Genomic DNA, 19,625 nt, shown 5'->3' on the forward strand with positions numbered 1-19,625 from the left:
CTCTCTTCAATTAACTCTTGATATAAGAACAACCAATAACACATGAAAATAAACACCCAAAATAGTCCACAAGTTCAAGAGAACCGAGGACCTCTTTATGTGACCCTTGTCGGATTCAAGATCAACAACAAGAACACGATGTAATGTGGTGTTTAACACCTAATTTCCAGCCAACCACCAAACTAAATTGGTAACACAAGGCAATAACAACAATATTACAAGAACAAGAAACTCACAGATTACATTAACACAACAAGAAACTGATGGAAACAACAAGATACAAGATAGATAGCTAAACAAATGTAGGTATAATCTAAAAAATCCAAGAGCCTAATCCACTCTTGGAAATTTAACACCACACACAACATAAACCTAAATCCTACGTTGACACAAGAGGGATGTTACCTACTCTAAACACCAACGTATCAAGCCAATAATGCAAAAACAAGTGAATCTTCACTTGCCTAGCCCTAGTTTCAGTTTTGGAGTTCCTCTCAAGATTTAGAGAGAAATTTTAAGTGTTAAAGGTTTCAAGTCTCAAAAATAATCAACTAAAAATCTCAAAAACCCTAAGTTGGTCTATTTATATTACATCACAAAATAAGACTAAAATGACAAAAGTCCCCCTTTAATGAAAAGGCTCCAAAAGGCCGCCGATGTAGTGCATTTATAGGGGCGGTTTTGGGATTCATTTACTCTTAAGATCGAGCCTTCTCTCGGTTTCCTCATACCTGCTCAAAAAAATTTCTATCTATGAGGTCATACTCGTATCATCTGCTCCACCTTGAAAGGAATTTGACCTCAAACTCATGGCTTCATCAACCTCGCAGCTTCTCCATAGAATCACCTCCTCAATTTCTGTCCCAAAGCTTGGATGCTTAGCCAAGGGATTATTGAGATCATCAAGCATGTGTGGATGAGAAGGCTGCTCGGTTTCCCCATTAAGAATCACATGATCATGCACCTGCACATAAGAAAATGAGGTACTAGGAAAAATGCTTGTACCTATGTTAGTGAGAAATAAAGGATTCCTGAGGGTAGGTCCCTAAAGTGATGACCTCTTGTCTCTTTTCTCCTTGTTTCCTCCTCCTTCTCCTCTACTCCCATTCTTCAACTTTTCCTTTCTCTTCTTCTTTCTGTTTTCCTCTAACTATCTCACTTGTTGACAAACTTTTGCCACTTGTATCAGTAAGAGAGGGTGGAGTGTATACCTTCTTCCATGGATCTCCAAAGTATACCTATTGTCTCAACCATCATGCACGGTATCTCTATAATATTTCCATGGTCTTCCCAACAATAGGTGGCACACTTGCATAGAATTAACATTACACACCACCTTGTCAAAGTAGTTTCCTACCTTGAACCGTATCACCACTTGTCAGTTTACGTTTAGCTCCCCGCACTAATTTAACCATTGGAGGTTGTATGGGCTGGAATGACGGATAGTGGGCAGCCTCAAAACATCAACCAAGGTACTACTAGCAATTTTGGTACAACTACTTCCATCAATAAGCATAGAACACACAACCCCCTTAATAAGGCATTTGGTGTTAAAAAGGTTTTCCTTTAGACTAGGATCACCCAAAGCCTTACTAAGCATAGGCTTTCTTACTAAAAAGCATGGCACTTCAAGCTCACCATCACACGGCCAAGCATCCTCCTCCTCCCCTTTCTTTGGATTCTCAGCTTCTACCCTTTTTCCACCTTGAGATTGATCATCAATCTCCTTCGGTTCAAGTCCCACCTCCTCCCCAAGAAAATAAAATTTCCCCTCCCTTAGAATCACATTTCTCCTATTTTTACAAACATTATCCTTGTGTCCCCAACCTTGGAATTTAAAATATTGAAAGCCATTGGAATTAGGAAAGGAATGTAGTTTACCTTGATTTCTCGGAGGGTGCCTTTGGTGATCCTTTTTGTCAGCTAGGACAACCTTGGTCTTAGGTCGCTCCACCTTGGATGAATCATTCTTTTCATGGTTCCACACTGAGGGTGATTGGACTTTGAACTTTGACCCTAGTTTCTCCCATAACTCTCTTTCAGTTTCCAATGCAGCTTGGAAGATGAAATCCAAGGTGTGGAACTTGTGATGTGTCAAATGTGAAACAATATCTCTATTCAACCCCACCTTGAATTGAATGATGTCGTGACTGACTTTTTCCTCTCTGTGATCATGTTTTAGAATGAGTTGTTGGAACTTATCATAGTAAACCACATTACTTTTGTTTCCTTGCCTCATTTTATACAACTTGGCAAGGAGCTCTTAATAATATCTTTCAGGTAGGTACCTTTGTCTTATGAGGTACCTTATTCGAAACAAAGGAGGGGGATTCCTCTCAGCCAAAACATTGCCAAAATGCTTAAATTACTCCCACCATATAGTAGCATAACCCTCAAAGTGAGCAATCACATAGAAACTCTTCTTCTCCTTGGTAAGATCATTGACTTGGAAGACCCTCTCACATGTGGATTCCCATGCAAGAAAATCTTCAGGTTCACTCTCACCCTTGAAGATTAGAAGCCCCATTTTGATGGTATTTAGTGCTACTTTACAGTTCTGGTTTCTTTGTTGATTCCAATGACCAACTCTTCCTTATCGGCCATGAACTTCCCTTGGATCAATATGTATACACCATATCTATTCCATATCATGTAAGCATGATTAAACAGACCATATTCCTCATGTTGTATAGGTCTATTTGGGTTAAGTGGAGCTTGTAGTGGCGAGATTGGATTTGGTGGATAGTGAGCCCTTTGGTCAACTAGAGTTTGGTTAGGAGGGTTCGGGTTTTAGGGTGGCATTTGGGTTCCAAGTACTTCTTGTTAGACTTGTTGAAGTGGTGGCTAGATTAGTCTCTCATTACCTTCGGTTAAAGACTATAATGAGCTTGGTTTGGGCCATTGGATGGTTGTCTTGGTGGGTGGAACATTTGGTGCAAGGCTTCGCGAGTAATGGTTAGGGAAATGTTTTGAGCAGAGAATGGTTGACTCCTTTGACTTTCCACACATTCTAATCTACTACTCATTGATGCAACATCCGTATCTAATTTTTCAAGACCCACATTCAACCTAGCCATATCTCAGGACATAGATTCAAGGAGAGCCAAAATGAGATTAATGGCATTAATTTCAATTGTTTGAGCATTTGAAGCCTCGGGTTCCATGGTGATTGTATCAGAATTAATCCTTCAAGTTATGGTCCAACAAGTCACCAAATCAGTCCACAATGTCACACACAACAATACAACACATAACCTACAAAACAAACACACGTTAGTTCAAACAACCTCATTATTCTCTCACTCACATCATGGTCTCACGCTTGATGTCACAAATGTTTGCAAGTCGGCTTGTAACTCGTGGTGAGTTAACGAGTAAGTCTACTCCTTAGTCTGAATGGACCCTTTGTTGGATGACTAAAGTAAATAATTGTTCGAACTTGAACCATGAAGTACTACGATTGTAAAAATGACAAAAGAACAAAAGAAACATAGACGCGAACAATAGATGGAAGGACTAATTGACAATCTAGTAGGAGTTTACTAGTTTGTTAATTAATTCTAGGATAAACTAATGAAACCAAGAATCAAAAATTAAAAACTAGAAAAATACAAATTTCATCTTAATATTGATGGTGAACAGTAACTAGGGTGACATGGAAGCATGCAATTAGTCTATGTCCCACATAACTTTAGTAACAAATTTGAAATTTCAATCCCCACACAATTTGGAATGGAAGATAATTGATTTTGGAGGGAAAGTATATGTCTTGAGTCCTTTGTAATTTTAATATCAAAAAGGATGATCTTGACTTGTACTTGTTCCACCAAACATGGCTCCTTGATTTAAGGATAGTAGTTGAAAAAGTTGATGTCAAGTCTAGGAAGTGATGGCCCATGTCTTCTCATAAACAAACTTTACAACTTGGTCTTACACCTTTTTGGATCTATTTTACACTTTTTATTGTTCAAGAAATGAGATGAGGTAAAGAACAATATGAAGACAACAACAATTTTTTTTTCAAGAATACATCAACAACACCCATACGGCATAGAACAACAACTACAATATTCGGCCACCTTCAAGTTCACATCAACAATGTCATCCTTCTTAAGCTCAACTTTAGATCTAGACTCCTTTGTGTTGGTAAGAAAGAAAGCAACAAAATAAACACACTAGACAAATAAATAATTACTAGATCAAGACACCAAACAAGCCTAGGCCAAGATACAACAACAACACCAACTCTCGGCCAAGAACAAGAACAACTTCAACTTTTTTTTTTAGATTTTTGACCAAGAGAGCCAAGATTCACCTTGTGGGAACAATATCAAGACATTCTTTGATACCAAATGATACAAGAATGACCAATAACACACAAAAACAAATACCCAAAATAGTCCACAAGTTCAAGAGAACCGAGGACCCTTTTGAGTGACCCTCGGATTAAAGATCAACAACAAGAACACAATGTAATTTTGTATTTAACACCTAATTTATAGAAAAACACAAAACTAAATTAGAAACACAAGGCAAGAAAAACAAGAAACTCACTGGTTACATTAACACAACAAGAAACTGGTGGAAACAACAAGATACAAGATAGCTAGCTAGAGAAATGTAAGTATAATCTTAAAAACCCAAGAACCTATTCCACTCTTGGACCTTTAACACCACACACAACATAAACCGAACTCCTACGTTGACACAACATAAACTTATCAAGCCAACAATGCAAACACAAGTGAATCTTCACTTTTCTTGCCCTAGTTTTGGTTTTGGAGTTCCTCTCAAGGGAACTTTTAAGTGTTACAAGTTTCAAGTCTCAAAAATAATAACCTAAATCTCAAAAAACCTAAGTTGGTTTATTTATATTACATCACAAAATAAGACTAAAATGACAAAAGTGCCCCTTTAATGAAAAGGCTCCAAAGGTCCGCCCATGGAGTGCATACATAGGGGCAGTTTTAGGCTTCATTTACAGTTAAGCTCAGGACTTCTCTCGGTTGCTTTTGACATGATAAAAAAATGTCCATCTACGAGATCTTACTCGTGTCAAATCTTAAACAAAACCCTTCCCTCTTTCCCAAGATACAAGAATTCAAGATTCTCATGAAAAGTTTCAAGATTAGGGTTCCATTATTCAAACTAAGGAACTTAAGCTACATGGGGCTATCCTAAACTTAATGGGCAAAGTGTATATGTTTTTAGTAAGTTCTAAAGTTATGAAATCATGCATTTATGAAGGGTTTTGAAAATACTTTAAAGATTATGCATTTTGAACCCCTTTGATAATATACAGTTTTGGTCTTGAGCCCCTTTCATAGAATTGAATCATGTTTCTATACATAGAAGTATTTTCAGATTTGCAAAAGTAGAATTGAGATCATGTATAACGAATTTCTTTCTCTCTTGTTATGATACCATTTGATCTCACATGCTGTGGGTTGTTAAATTTCATGATTAGAAGAATGAGACAAATTTTTTAATATTATTTACAAATTGATATTGGTTATGAATAGAAGAGAGGGTGTTTTCTTGTTTGCAAATCTTCTATTGGATAATTGAAAGGGTTGCATGTATTGTTCAAAAGAAATTGACCATCATGTGTTAGAGTATTGAAAAGAGAGAGCCTTTAGATAAGTTTCACATGTTTTGAATTAAGAACTCCCTTACATTATTTAAATACTTTTTATGGTCAAATGATTGGGTTGAATGAAAATCAAAAGCAGAATTTGATATGGCTTAGATATATTACTTGCAAGTCTTGGTATGACAATACCAAAACAGACAATGCCATGATAAATACAGAATAGAACAGAATGCAAATTTTTATTTTTATTTTTAGATTTTGAGTTTAGAAAGCTGCATGTTTAGAAAGGATTGAAAATGGGCTTAAAGAGAGTTAGGTGGTTACCCGAAGAAGGAATGAGTCAATAAAACTCATTGCCTGAAACCGTGTTTTCCTGATATGGGTTTTATTATGTCCCAAATAGGGAATTATACGCTGGCCTTATGCCCCTTTAGCGTATCAGAATCAGAAACTCCAACACTTGCGACAAACTTTGGTTGGGGGCTTGCCCGCCGGGTCAAGGTTAGATTCCATATAGCCTATGAGATTACAGAATTGTAGGGTGTACCACCTAGCTCAAAAGTAAGACAAAGAGTTGAGATTTACAAAAATGTTTTGAAGTCTATTGAAATTGCCCATGTATTTGAAATTTTGTGTGCTAACGTATTTTTGTGTAATGCTCTCACCTATGTTGTATAAAAATATATTTTATTTTTGGATTGTTCTGCATACTAGTACATTTTTTATTGACCCCCTATATTCCAAGATCTGAGGCTCAGTCCCCGGGTCTCGCTAAGCAGTAGATCGGATGTCAGACATCTAAAGTTGGTGACCGTTCCTCGTTTCGAAAGGCTTGGTTTCACTGAAACATTTTCATTTGGTTTTAGATCATGGTCCTACCGGGGGCCTTGTCCCAGTTTCAAACAGTTGCTATTTTCAATTTAGTTGATATTTTGCAGACTTGTGATAGATGATTTTGGGCACTAAACCTATGTCTGTATTGTTTAAATGATATATTAAGATGACCATGATCTTGTTTTGTTTTATTCTGCATTTTTATAGTATATGAATTATGCTTATGATTGCCAGTTAGCAAAATAGCTCTCGGGCTTTCATAGTTCAAGATGCTCTTCATGGCCAGGTCCTCGATTTGGGTCATGACAAACTTTGTATCAGAGCACGGTTCATGGTCCCAGGGTGTCTGGAAAATTACGTCGGGTAGAGTCCTATTTATAGGTATGTAGTGCACCATACTTATAAGATGGAAACTGCTAGACGTTTAGGAATGTCTCTCTTTTCTTTATGTCTTAGTTCATATGTTAGAGTTTGAATGTCCCCTAACTCATTATTTCTTATATTTCATAGATTAACCATGCCTCCTCGAAGATCAAATGAGCAGAATACCCATGTTTTTTATATCCACCCTACTCATGGGATGCAGACCAAAAATAGGGCTCATATTCCAAAATTTATCGCTACTCCGAGAGTTCCTCCAATCCCGACTAGTCCACCTCGGGCTCCCCTGATCGGTGCTAATCATACCCAACCTTCTCATAGAGAAGTCTCAAATGTTGAGTTCTGGTATTCCATCCATATGATTGCTCATCTTGTGGCTTCCTAGTCCCGTTGGTCTAATAATGTGTGTTCTTTTCTTGGTTTGTCTGAATCTACTCGGGTTGGTCACTTCATGAAGCTGAACCCACCGACCTTTATTGGCACAAAGATTGAGGAGGACCCCTGAGGGTTTTTTGATGAGCTAGAGAAGATTTCTAGAGTTATGCATACTTGTGAGGTTGAAGGGGTTGAGTTGGCAGACTATCAGTTGAATGACGTAGCTAACCAGTGGCACAATGAGTGGGAAAATTTGAGGGGTGGATATGTTGAATGTTCTATTTGGGGTGAGTTTGTGGAAACTTTCCTGGATTATTTTTTTCCCTAAAAGCTGAGGGAAACAAAGGCTGGAGAATTTGTGAACCTGAAATAACGAAAGATGAGTGTCAAAAAATATACATTGAAATTCAACCAATTGTCTCGTTACGCTCCAAAATTAGTGGGTAGTATGAGAGCTTTCATTAGAAAGTTCGCATTTGGTCTCTCGGATGATTTGGTGCTAGAATGCAAGGGGGCTATGCTGAATAGGGTCATGGATTCTTCTAGATTATCGGCACACATGCAACGGGTAGAAGAGAAGAAGAAGAGGGTTATTGGGGTAAGGGAGAAAGAAAGGTAGGGAAAAAAAGCTAGGTCTATAGATTGGAATACCAATCAACATCAAGGTGGAAATTAGGGTAAGCAATGTTCTAATAAAAATTTTTGGAGCAATGCTCAAGCATCACCTAGTTCCCCAATGCCCAGACCTCCAGTCGATTGGTGGTTTTAGAATTCTCAGTCTAGCCATAGACCGAGTATGCAGGGTACTCAGTCCCAAGGTAATGTAGCTCTGCCGTATCGGTCATTTCCTTAATATGGGAATTGCGATAAAACTCATCCAAGGAAGTGTTAGTTAGGTAGGTTGTTGTGTTATACTTATGCTCAGTCATCCATTTTCAGAGAGACTGTCCTTCTATAAGAGGAAATCTTGGTGGTGGTAGGTCTCAGAAAAATTCCACAGCTTCACCACTTAAGGGTACTACTTCAGCTGCTAGAAGTAGTTGCAATAGTTTGTATGCTTTATCTAACTGCCAGGATATTGAGGCTTCGCTAGATGTTGTTACAGGCATGTTACAAATTTTCTCCTGTGATGTATATGCATTAATTGAACCCGGATCTACCTTGTCTTATGTGACCCCATACGTGGCAGTTAGTTTTGGTTTAGATCCTAAAATATTTTGGTACCTTTTTCTGTTTCCACACTTGATGGTGATTCTATTGTGGCTGGGAGAGTTTATAAAAATTATGTGGTGTCTATTGGTCATTGTGATACTGTGGCTGATCTTGCTGAACTAGAAATAATTTATTTTGATGCTATTTTGGGAATGGATTGGATCCATTCATGTTATGCTACGTTAGACTGTATAACCAAAAAGGTCACCTTCTCTTTCCAAAATAAGCTGGTGATAGAGTGGGAGGGATACTTTCTAGAACCTAGGGGGAAATTCATATCTTATCTTAGAGCCCGTAAGCTTATATCAAAGGGTTTTCTATACCTTCTTATTCAGGTCAGAGATTTTAGTACTGAATGTCCTTCCCTCCATTTTGTTCTCATAGTTAATGAATTCCCAAAAGTCTTTCCTGATAATCTTCCCGGGATACCACCAGATAAAGAGATAGATTTTGGCATTGATTTGTTGTTAGACACCCATCCTATTTCTAATCCTCCATATAGAATGGCTACTGTAGAATTGAAAGAGTTGAAAGAACAGTTAAAAGATCTTCTTGACAAAGTTTTTATTCATCCTAGTGTCTCTTCGTGGGTGCTCCGATACTCTTTGTGTACAAGAAAAATGGCTCTCTTCGTATGTGTATAGATTACCACCAACTGAAAAAAGTCACAGTCAAGAATAAATACCCTCTTCTAAGAATCGATGATCTTCTTGACCAAATTCAGGGTGCTAAATGTTTCTCTAAGATAGACCTTCGTTTAGGGTATCATCAGTTAAAGGTTAGGGAGGTTGATATTCCCAAATCAACTTTGGGAACCTGATATGGTCACTATGAATTCTTAGTTATGTCCTTCGGACTGACTATTTCCCCTGCACTTTTTATGGACCTAATGAATAGGGTGTTTCATCAGTTTCTAGATCTGTTTGTGATAGTCTTTATTAACGACATATTGGTTTATTCTAAGAATGAGAAGGATCATACAAATCAACTTCGAATCATCCTTCAGACCCTTAAGAACCATGAGTTGTATTCAAAGTTTTCCAAGAGCGAATATTGGCTTAGTGCTATTTCTTCCTGAGGCACATTATTTCTAGTGAAGGAATTAGAGTTGACCCCCAAAAGGTTGAGAAAGTTAGAAAATGGCCCAAACCCACGACTTCAACTGATATCTAGCGCTTCTTGGGTTTGGCAGGGTATTACAGAAGATTTTTAGCGAGTTTCTCCTCCATAGCCACTCTACTTACTAGGTTGACTTAGAAAAAGGTGAAATTCTTGTGGTATGACTCTTGTGAGATTAGTTTTTAGAACTGAAAGACAAGTTTACTACTGCACCAATTTTGACCCTTCCTGAGGGTACAGAGGGCTTTGTTGTGTACTTGATGTGTCACCAGTAGGACTTAGGTGTGTGATTATACAAAATGGTAAGGTAGTGGCCTATGCGTCTAGACAGTTAAAGGTACACGAAAATAACTATCTCACCCATGACGTGGAATTAGCAGTAGTGGTATTTGCACTAAAGATTTGGCCTGATTATCTTTATAGGGTGCATATTGATATATTTACTTACCACAAAAATTTATAGTTTATTTCACGCAGAAAGAACTAAATCTCAGGGAGAAGCGGTGGCTAGAATTGTTGAAGGATTACGGTATGAACCTGCATTATCATCCAGGCAAGGCCAATGTAGTAATTGACGCCCTTATCAAGTTTTCCATGGGCAGCCTCTCTCATGTGGAGGAAGGAAAGAGCAATGAGGTGAAGGATATTCATCGGCTTTCAAATTTGAGAGTTCGACTCTCGGATTCTGAAGCTGGAGGGATATTCATTCATAAGGTAGCGAAATCCTCCCTTTGTGCATAAGTTAAGGAGAAACAAGCTAAGGACCCTATCTTGATGCAAATTAAGAAAGATGTTGGTCAACAAAAGGTAATGGATTTTGAAAAGAGCGGTGATGGGATTTTGAGCTATCAAGGCAGGCTATTTATGTCAAATGTACATGGGTTGCGAGAAAGAATTCTTGATGAAGCTTACACTTCCAAGTATGTTGTCGCCAAGTGTTTGAATTGTCAACAAGTTAACATTGAACATTTGAGGCCAGGTAGCACTTCCAAAAAAATAAATCTGTGTATGTGGAAGTGGGAGTTGATCAACATGGACTTCATTACAAGACTTTCGAAATCCCAAAGCCAATATGACTACATTTGGGTTATTGTAGATATGGATGACCAAGTCTGCCCATTTTCTACCAGTATGTACCAACTATTTGGGGGATGACTATGCTAAGCTTTACATTTGATGGATTGTCCGTTTGCATGGGGCTCTAGTGTCTATTATTTTCGATCGAGTTACACAGTTTTCTTCCCTATTATGGCAGTCTTTTCAAAGGGGTTCAGGTACCAAAGTAAACCTTAGTACTACCTTTCACCTTCAATCAGATGGAAAAGTAGAATGCACCATTTAGACCTTAGAAGATATGTTGAGGTCTTGCGTAATTTACTTCAAGGGTCGTTGGGTGGAACACTTGTCATTGATAGAATTTGCCTATAATAATAACTACCATTCTAGTATCCAGATGGCCCCATTTGAAGTTCTTTATGGGAGGAGATATAGATTCCCAATCGGGTGGTATGAAGTGGGTGAAACCCATTTGTTTGGGCCTAACCTTGTTCATCAAGTGACGGAGAAAGTGAAGGTCATTAGGGAGAGACTTAAGACATCTCAGAGTCGCCAAAAGTCCAACGCCGATATTAGAAGAAGGGAGTTGGAATTTGAGGTTGATGATTGGGTATATCTAAAGGTCTCCCTTATAAAGAGAGTCATCCGAATTGGAAAGAAACGGAAGTTTAGTCCTCGTTACATAGTCCCATATCAGATTAGAAAAAGGATTGGTGGAGTATCTTATAAATTAGATTTTCCTGTGAGTTTGGCTTCTGTACATCTTGTATTCCATGTATCGATGCTAAAGAAATGTATTGGAGATCATTATGTTGTGTTTCCTGTGGAAGAATTTAATGTAAAATACTCTTTGTTATATGAATAAGAACCCACTGCCATTTTAGATCGTCGAGTTCAGAAGTTGAGGAGTATAGAGATAATTTTGGTGAAGGTGTTATAGAAGAATAAAAAAGTAAGGAGATAATTGCAGTGAAGGTGTTATAGAAGAATAAAAAAGATGAGGAAGCTACTTGGAAGTCATAGGATACATGCGTACGAGGTATCCAACTCTCTTTGAAACCGTGGATGATGTTATTAAAGTTACAAATCTTATACTACTCTTTTCTTTCATTGTAGTGCTTGAAATTGTGCTTGCTGTGTCCCCAGTCTTCACTCGGGAACAAATGATCCCAAGAGGGGGATAATGTAATACCCTGTACTACTGTTGACTTGTTTTAGCTCTTAGTTGCGTGCATGAGAAGTTTAGGACATGAAAAATTTTCTAAGTGTTGAGAGACTTAGGCATATTTTCAGCCTCCTAACTTCAAAGATTTTAAATTTTGTCTTCTTTACCCCGAGACGTAGATTTTTAAGTCAATTCATGTTCAGGGGTGTAAAGGGCATGTCTCGGGGAAGTTTCAAACAAGGATTGTGCCGTGCTTGGATCGCGAAAATAGTAGGTCACCGCGATTGTATAGCATCGTGGTGCCTATGGCGATGAGCCCACTAGCGCATCGCGATGAACCTCTAAATTGGGATTCAGTTATGAGTTTAAATGCCTGTGGGGTAATTATGTCCTTTTTTATCAATTCTATTCATCTAATCCCGTTTAATAACATAATTAGGGAATGAAATTTCTCACTCTCTTCCATTCACTCTTAATTAAAACCCTTCCCTCTTCCTCAAGATACAAGAATTCAAGATTTTCAATTCAAGATTCTGAAGAAAAGTTTGAAGATTAGGGTTCCATTCTTCAAACTAAGGAACTTAAGGTACGTGGGGCTATCCTAAACTTCATGGGCATCGTGTATATGTTTTTAGTATGTCTTAAAGTTATGAAATCATGCATTTATGAAGGGTTCTAAAATACTTTAAAGATCATGCATTGTGAACCTTTTTGATGATATAGAGTTTTGGTCTTGAGGCCCTTTCATAGAATTGAATCATGTTTGTATGCATAGAAGTATTTTCAGTTTTACAGAAGTGGGACTGAAAGCATGTATAATGAATTGCCTCCTCTCTTGATGATACCATTTGATCTCACATGTTGTGGGTTGTTAAATTGCATGATTGGAAGCATGAGATGAATGTTTTAATATTGTTTACGAACTTGATGTTGGTTACGAATTAAAGAGAGGGTGTTTTCTTGTTGCAAATATTCTATTGGATAATTTAAATAGTTGCATGTATTGTTAGAAAGAAATTGACAATCATCTATTAAAGTATTGAAAAAAGAGAGCCTTTGCATAAGTTTCACATGTTTTGAATTAAGAACTCTCTTGCATTGTTTAAATATTTTTGATGGTCAAATGATTGGGTTGATTGAAAAACAAAACTAGAATTTGATATGGCTTAGATATATGACTTGTAAGTCTTGGTATGATGATACCAAAACAGACAATGCCATGATAAACACAGAACAAAACAGAATGCCAATTTTCATTCAGATTTTCAGTTTAGAAAGATGTATATTTAAAAAGGGTTTAAAATGGGCTTAAAGAGAGTTAGGTGGTTACCCAAACAAAGCATGAGTCCGAACAACTCATTGACTCAAATTGTGCTTTGCCGATACGGGTTTTATTATGTCCCAAATAAGGGATTATACGCTGGACTTGTGCCCCTTTAGCGTATCAGAATTAAAAACTCCAACCTTTGCAGAAAACTTGGGTCGGGGGTCAAGGGCGGATTCCATATAGCCTGTGGGATTGTAGAATTGTAGGGTGTACCACCTAGCTTAGAAGTGAGACAAAGAATTGAGATTTACAAAAATGTTTGGAAGTCTATTGAAAATTCCCATGTATTTAAAATGTTTATTGCTTACATGTTTTAATGAAATGCTCTCACCTATGTTGTATAAAAATATATTTTGTTTTTGGATTGTTCTACGTACCAGTACATTTTGTATTGACCCCTATATTTCAGGATCTGAGGCTCAGTCCCGAGGTCCCGCTAAGCAGTAGATCAGACGTCTGAAGTTGGTGAGCCTCCCTTGTTTCGGAAGGCTTGGTTTCACTGAAACACTTTCATTTGGTTTTAGCTCATTGTCTGATCGGGGGCCTTGTCCCTATTTCATACAATTGCTATTTTCAATTTAGTAGAGATTTCGCAAACTTGTGTTAGATGGTTTTGGGTCTTACTAAACTTATGTCCATATTGTTTAAATGATATATTAAGATGACCATGATTCTGTGTTATTTTTTTCTGCATTTTTATAGTATATGAATTATGCTTATGATTGCCGGTTAGATAAACGGCTCTCGGGTCTTCATGGTTCGAAATGCTCGTCGTGGCCAGGTCCTCAGTTTGGGTCGTGGCAATGTGAGATATGAACGTCCAAAAGAATTTTCGATGAAACTTCTTGGGCGCGCTAATGACGGCTTGTTTAATAAATAATGTTACTTTGGAGAGGTGGAGTGAGTGTTTTTATAACATATGAGCGAAATAGTTGAAATTGAAGATTTTTTACAATTTTTCGTGTGTTATAGCCTATGAATTGATCAGGATATGGACATCCAAAGGTGTTTTGCGCGACACTTCTTGGTTGCTCTCGTGACGACCTATTAATGAATCTCTTTGCTTTGGAGAGGTGGACAGAACTTTTTTAAAAACATATGAGCGAGATAGCAGAAATTGAGGAATTTTTTTTCCAGCGATTTTCATGTGTGTTAGCCTATGGATTGATGGAGGGATAGGTGTGTCCGAAGGAGTTTTTGATGAAACTTCTTGGGTGCGCTCACGAAGACCTATTAAACAAATCGTTTTGCTTTATAGAACCAGACAAAGCTTTTTAAAAAATATGTAAGCAAAATAGCAGGAAATGAGGGATTTTTTTTATTTTTCACATGTGTTAACCTAAAGATTGATGGGGGATATGAGCATCCGAATGAATTTTGGATCAAACATCTTTAGTGAACTCGTGACAACCTATTAAATGAATCATATTGCTTTGTAAAGGCGGATGGGTCTTATTTTAAAACATATGAGCGAAAAAATAGGAATTGGGGATTTGTTTGTTATTTTATGTGTGTGTTAGCCGAAGGATTTATGAAGAATATGGGCATCCGAATGCATTTTGGGAAAAACTTCTTGTGTGTGCTCGCGATAACTTATTAATGAATTGGATTCCTTTAAAGAGGCAGACAGAGCCTTTTTAAAAACAAATAAGCAAAATAGTAAGAATTGAGGATTTTTTTTTTTTCATGTGTTAATCTATGAATTGATGGGGATATGGATGTTTTGGGTGAAACTTCTTGGGTGTGCTCGTGAAAACCTATTAATTGAATCGTGTTGCTTTGGAGAGGTAGACAAAGCTTTTTTTAAAACCTATGAGTGAAATAGAAGGAATTGAGGATTTTTTTTTACAATGTTTCTTGTGTGTTAGCCTAAAGATTAATGGGGTATGGGCGTCTGAATATGTTTAGGAAAAAACTTCTTGGGTACGCTCATGACGACCTACTAAATAAATCGTATTTTATTGAAGATCCACACAAGGCTTTTTTTAAACAGCAAAATAGCAGGAATCGAGGATTTTTTGTGGTTTTTCTGTGTTAGCCTATGGATTGATGGACGATATGGGCATCCGAATGAGTTTTGGATGAAACTTCCTCATGACTACCAATTAAAGGAATCGTGTTGCTTTAGAGATGCAGATGGGGCCTTTTTAAAAACATATGAGCGAAACAATGGGAATTGAGGTTGTTTTTTTTTTTTTTTCAATTTTTCATCTGTGATAGCCTTTGGATTGATGGGAGGATATTGGGAGTCTGAATGAGTTTTGGGCAAAAATATTTGGACACGCTCATGCCAACCTATTAAATGAATTGTCTTGATTTGGAGAGGCGCATAGATTTTTTTTGAAAAAAAAAACATGAGTAAATTTGTGATTTTTCGTGCGTGTTAACCTTTGGATTGATGGAGAATATGGGCGTTCCAAAAAGATTTGGAGAAACTTCTTGGGTGCGTTCGTGATGACTTATTAAATGAATCATATTACTTTGGAGTGGTTAACTGAGCTTTTTTTAAAACACATGAGCGATATAGAAGGAATTGAGGATTTTTTTTTCTATTTTTCATGCGTGTTAGGCTATGGATTGAAGGGGAATATGGGCGTCCAAATAAATTTTGGGTGAAACTTCTTGGGTGCATTGGTTACGATTTATTAAATGAATCGTGTTGGGTTGAAGAGGCGGATTGAGGTTTTTTAAAAAGATATATGATCGAAATAGCAGGAATTGAAGATTTTTTGCGATTGTTCGTGTGTTAGCCTATGGATTGAAGGAGGATATGTGCATCCGAAAGAGTTTTGGGTAAAACTTCTTGGGTGCACTCGTTATGACCTATTAAATGAATTATGTTGCTTTGAGGAGACGGACGGAACTTTATTCAAAACATATAAGTGAAATAGCAAGAATTGAGAACACAAGATTCATGAGGGAATTTGGTTATTACTTACATCTTTAATTTACAACAAGTACGCGACTCTAATAAAAAGAAAAATGAATGCAGTGAAAGCCTTGTCCAAGCCTATAAATAGATCAGTTTTCGAACCATTGCTCACTTTATTAATTGAATTCTAGATAGATTATATGTATGTATTGAATTAATATTCTAATATAACTATACATTTTGAACTAAAGTTACTGAATTCTATCAAATTTGTAACTTCCTGGCCATTTTAATAGGCTGAAGTCCTTAAGATTGAATGAGGGAGTTGATAAAGACTTCATGCAAGTTGTGATACTTTTTCCATTCTTGAATTTTGCAAGAAAGATGACACTAAATTTTTGCATTCGTGGATTTTTTTTAAACTCAAAACATATCTTAAATTTTCTGAAGTTGTTCACAATGTATTAATTTGGCTTCACTTATCAGAAAACCTTGAGATTTGTGATAAGATATAGTTCAATCTCCTTCTGTGCAAATCATTAGTATATATAAAATAACAACAAAGTATGTCTCAGGTTAAATTTTCAACAAATACTAGGTGATTTTTTCCGATGTGTTCTACCTTTGTGGACCTGATATTTGTTGTTGGTGTGAGGTGGCAGGTATCCTGGGAAATTAGTTGAGGTGCACACAAGCTAAGCCGGACATCACGGTTATCAAAAAAAGTATAATTAATTCAAAACTTTTTTTCCTCAAATAACAGTAGTGTTGGAGGCAAATTGAGTAACAGATTCATCTACTAATCCACATTGTTACATTAACTTTTTAAAGAGATAAATCTTGACATAATCTGTTGTTACTAGTAACTAACACTATCTTATTAGATACCATCTATTTTTCTTATTTCTATTCTCTATGTCCCTTCTCTTCTTTTGTAATATTACCAAATTTTATCAAAAGAGGCTCCACTTTCAAGATTCAAGTTGGCCATGTGATGGATCATAACCTTTTATATATATATATATATATGCAGCGCTCTCATTCACCAAGTGTTAGCATATAATTCGTCCAATTGTCAGCACTTAAAATATCCATTGCAATTACATTAATTTTTTAATTTTCTTTTTTAACAATTTTCAAATTAATTCAAATTTTGACAGATCTTTAATGTTGCTAGTTTTTAAAATTCATATTTTAAAAAATATACATATGAGTTTTAGATCTTCATAAACTGTTAACTTCTGGATGTTTCTTCAATTTGAAACTTATACAGCTTTTACACAATAACTACTACACAAATTAGTTTCTCTCCTCTTCTTAAAAGAAGTTTACATCCCATCAAATTTCATCAATTGCTGACCAGATGATGAATCATTGATTGTTTTACTATATCAAGTAACATAAACGGAAGAAGATTTTTACAAATGATGACCATATTGAAGAACTTACGATGCCCAGGACATATGGCATTAGACGCACAAACATAATTTGTGGTAGTACGCACAAAATCTCAAGTTTGTCAAATCTATAACAAACAGGTTTGTTGTTCTCCCTTTCTTAGTGTATCAAAATCAATATAGTACACTGTTACAGCGGACAAAGCGATAGATGACAAAGGAAGGAAGGTGTTAAGAATGATCAGAATGTTCTCCTCAAAGATCAATCTGTTTGTGTGTGCTAATAATGATGGTAAAGAAAGCAAAATTTGCATTATATGTTTTCATAAATGTTACTTATTTCAGTAATGCAGACTTAATTGATCAGGGAATTTGACAACAGGCTGAATGATCTCTTTTTGCATGAGGCTTTTTAGCCAAATTTGTGTGTATTCTGCTGTGTACAAAATACTTGATGGACTTTTTCCATTCAATAATTATATTTGTTGATTGCATGATCCTCATACATGAATCAGAGTTGATAAATGGAAGTTAGACCTTATTTGTTTTTCTTAAGAGTAAGACGTCTTGAATACACATCTGAATATTAATATCTATATGTCTGAATCTAAATATCCATCCAAATATTCAGATATCATGTTTCCTTTAAACTTATATGACAATTAGTGGTGTTGATGGTTATTAGTGATGATTGTCTATGTCGATTAGCGAGAGCATTTACTCATGATGGTTGTTGTGGGTAGTATCATGTGGTATACTCGCTGATAATAGTGATTAGAAATGTTTGTTGATTGTGGTACTTGATGGTGATGGATTATAATCAATTAATATTGGGATGATATTGATAGCCAATCGTGGTGCATGATGATGTTGTCATTAATGGTGTAGCCACTTAATTAGCAGACAATATGTACTGACACATGCTCATACATTGTTGATTAGGGAACCACCAATGCGCTTCCTCCATTCCCTTCACGAACTCACACCTGCAAATATTATAAGAAATAGGTAAACATTTACATCATCAAATTTATTTTAATATGTAATGTTCATCTTGATATATTCAAAATCTTATGTACATAAAAGGATTAATTTCATAAATACTTGTAATTTAATCATGAACTAAAACCCAACAATAACATGAGCATGAATTCACTTTAATTCAAGCATGGAAGTTCATAATTCAGCAATCTTGTATTTTGAAAATAGATTCATGAACTCTATGGGTGAAAGGAACCCATAGATGAACGTCTAACATACCTTGGAAAGTTAATTCTTGAAGGTGCTTGAAGAAATTCTTGAGTTTTGACCTTGATTCTTGAAGCTTGGGTTTTGTTAATTGAGAAGGAGAGCTTGTTGATTTGGGGAAAAGTTAATAAACCAATGAGTTGAAAAGTTTTTAGGGCTTTAATCGCACACCTGGGCGGAATAAAGTCATCGGAAAAGAATAATTTAGCCCTGGACGAAACATTTATTTTTCATCAAAATTTTCAGATTTAGGCCCTTGGCGTGATGCGCCATGATCGCGTCGGGCCACTGTAAATTTCCAACTAGGAATATGGCTAGTGGAACGACGCAGTAGTATCGCGTTACCACCTTTGATGCGACCTGGAAGTTTACCGCGATGCGGTGTGATGGCATTGGTACATTGGAAATTGACAAATATGAAAATAAGTTGTGGTGCGATATGCCTATCGTGGTACCTCACTGGAAACAGTTGTGGTGCGATATGCCTATCGTGGTACCTCACTGGAAACAGACAATTACCATTTTGACATACTCCACGACGCGCTACTGGCCTGAATGACAGTGTTTTATGACTGGAACTTAAAATAGCCATAACTTCTTACCCGGTTATCAGATTTAGGCGAATTTTATATCATTAGAAAGATAATTCAATTTCCTACACAATGGCAAGCTCTAAACTGAAAAATAATAAGTATTTTTAAAAAATTTATGATGGTTAACTCATGAACTGAGAGTTAAGTTAAGCTTGAGAAATAGGGGGTATTACAATATCTCCCCCTTGGAAACATTCATCCTCAAATGAGACTGATTAAGTTGAGAAATACTAATATACTGAGTTTACACATGGAACATGCATATCTGATGCATGACTACATGGCTAAACTACTAACAAACTGTGTACTTTTACTGAGCATGCATATTTGATGCATGGAATACATGACTGAAGCTACTGATAAGCTGAATTTTCATACTGAACATGTATATCTGATCTATGAGTACATGACTGAACTAATTCATGAATGCATAACTGACTATAAAAAGGTAAT

The sequence above is a fragment of the Capsicum annuum genome, chromosome 9 (assembly GCF_002878395.1).
Source record: "Capsicum annuum cultivar UCD-10X-F1 chromosome 9, UCD10Xv1.1, whole genome shotgun sequence".
NCBI lineage: Eukaryota > Viridiplantae > Streptophyta > Magnoliopsida > Solanales > Solanaceae > Capsicum > Capsicum annuum.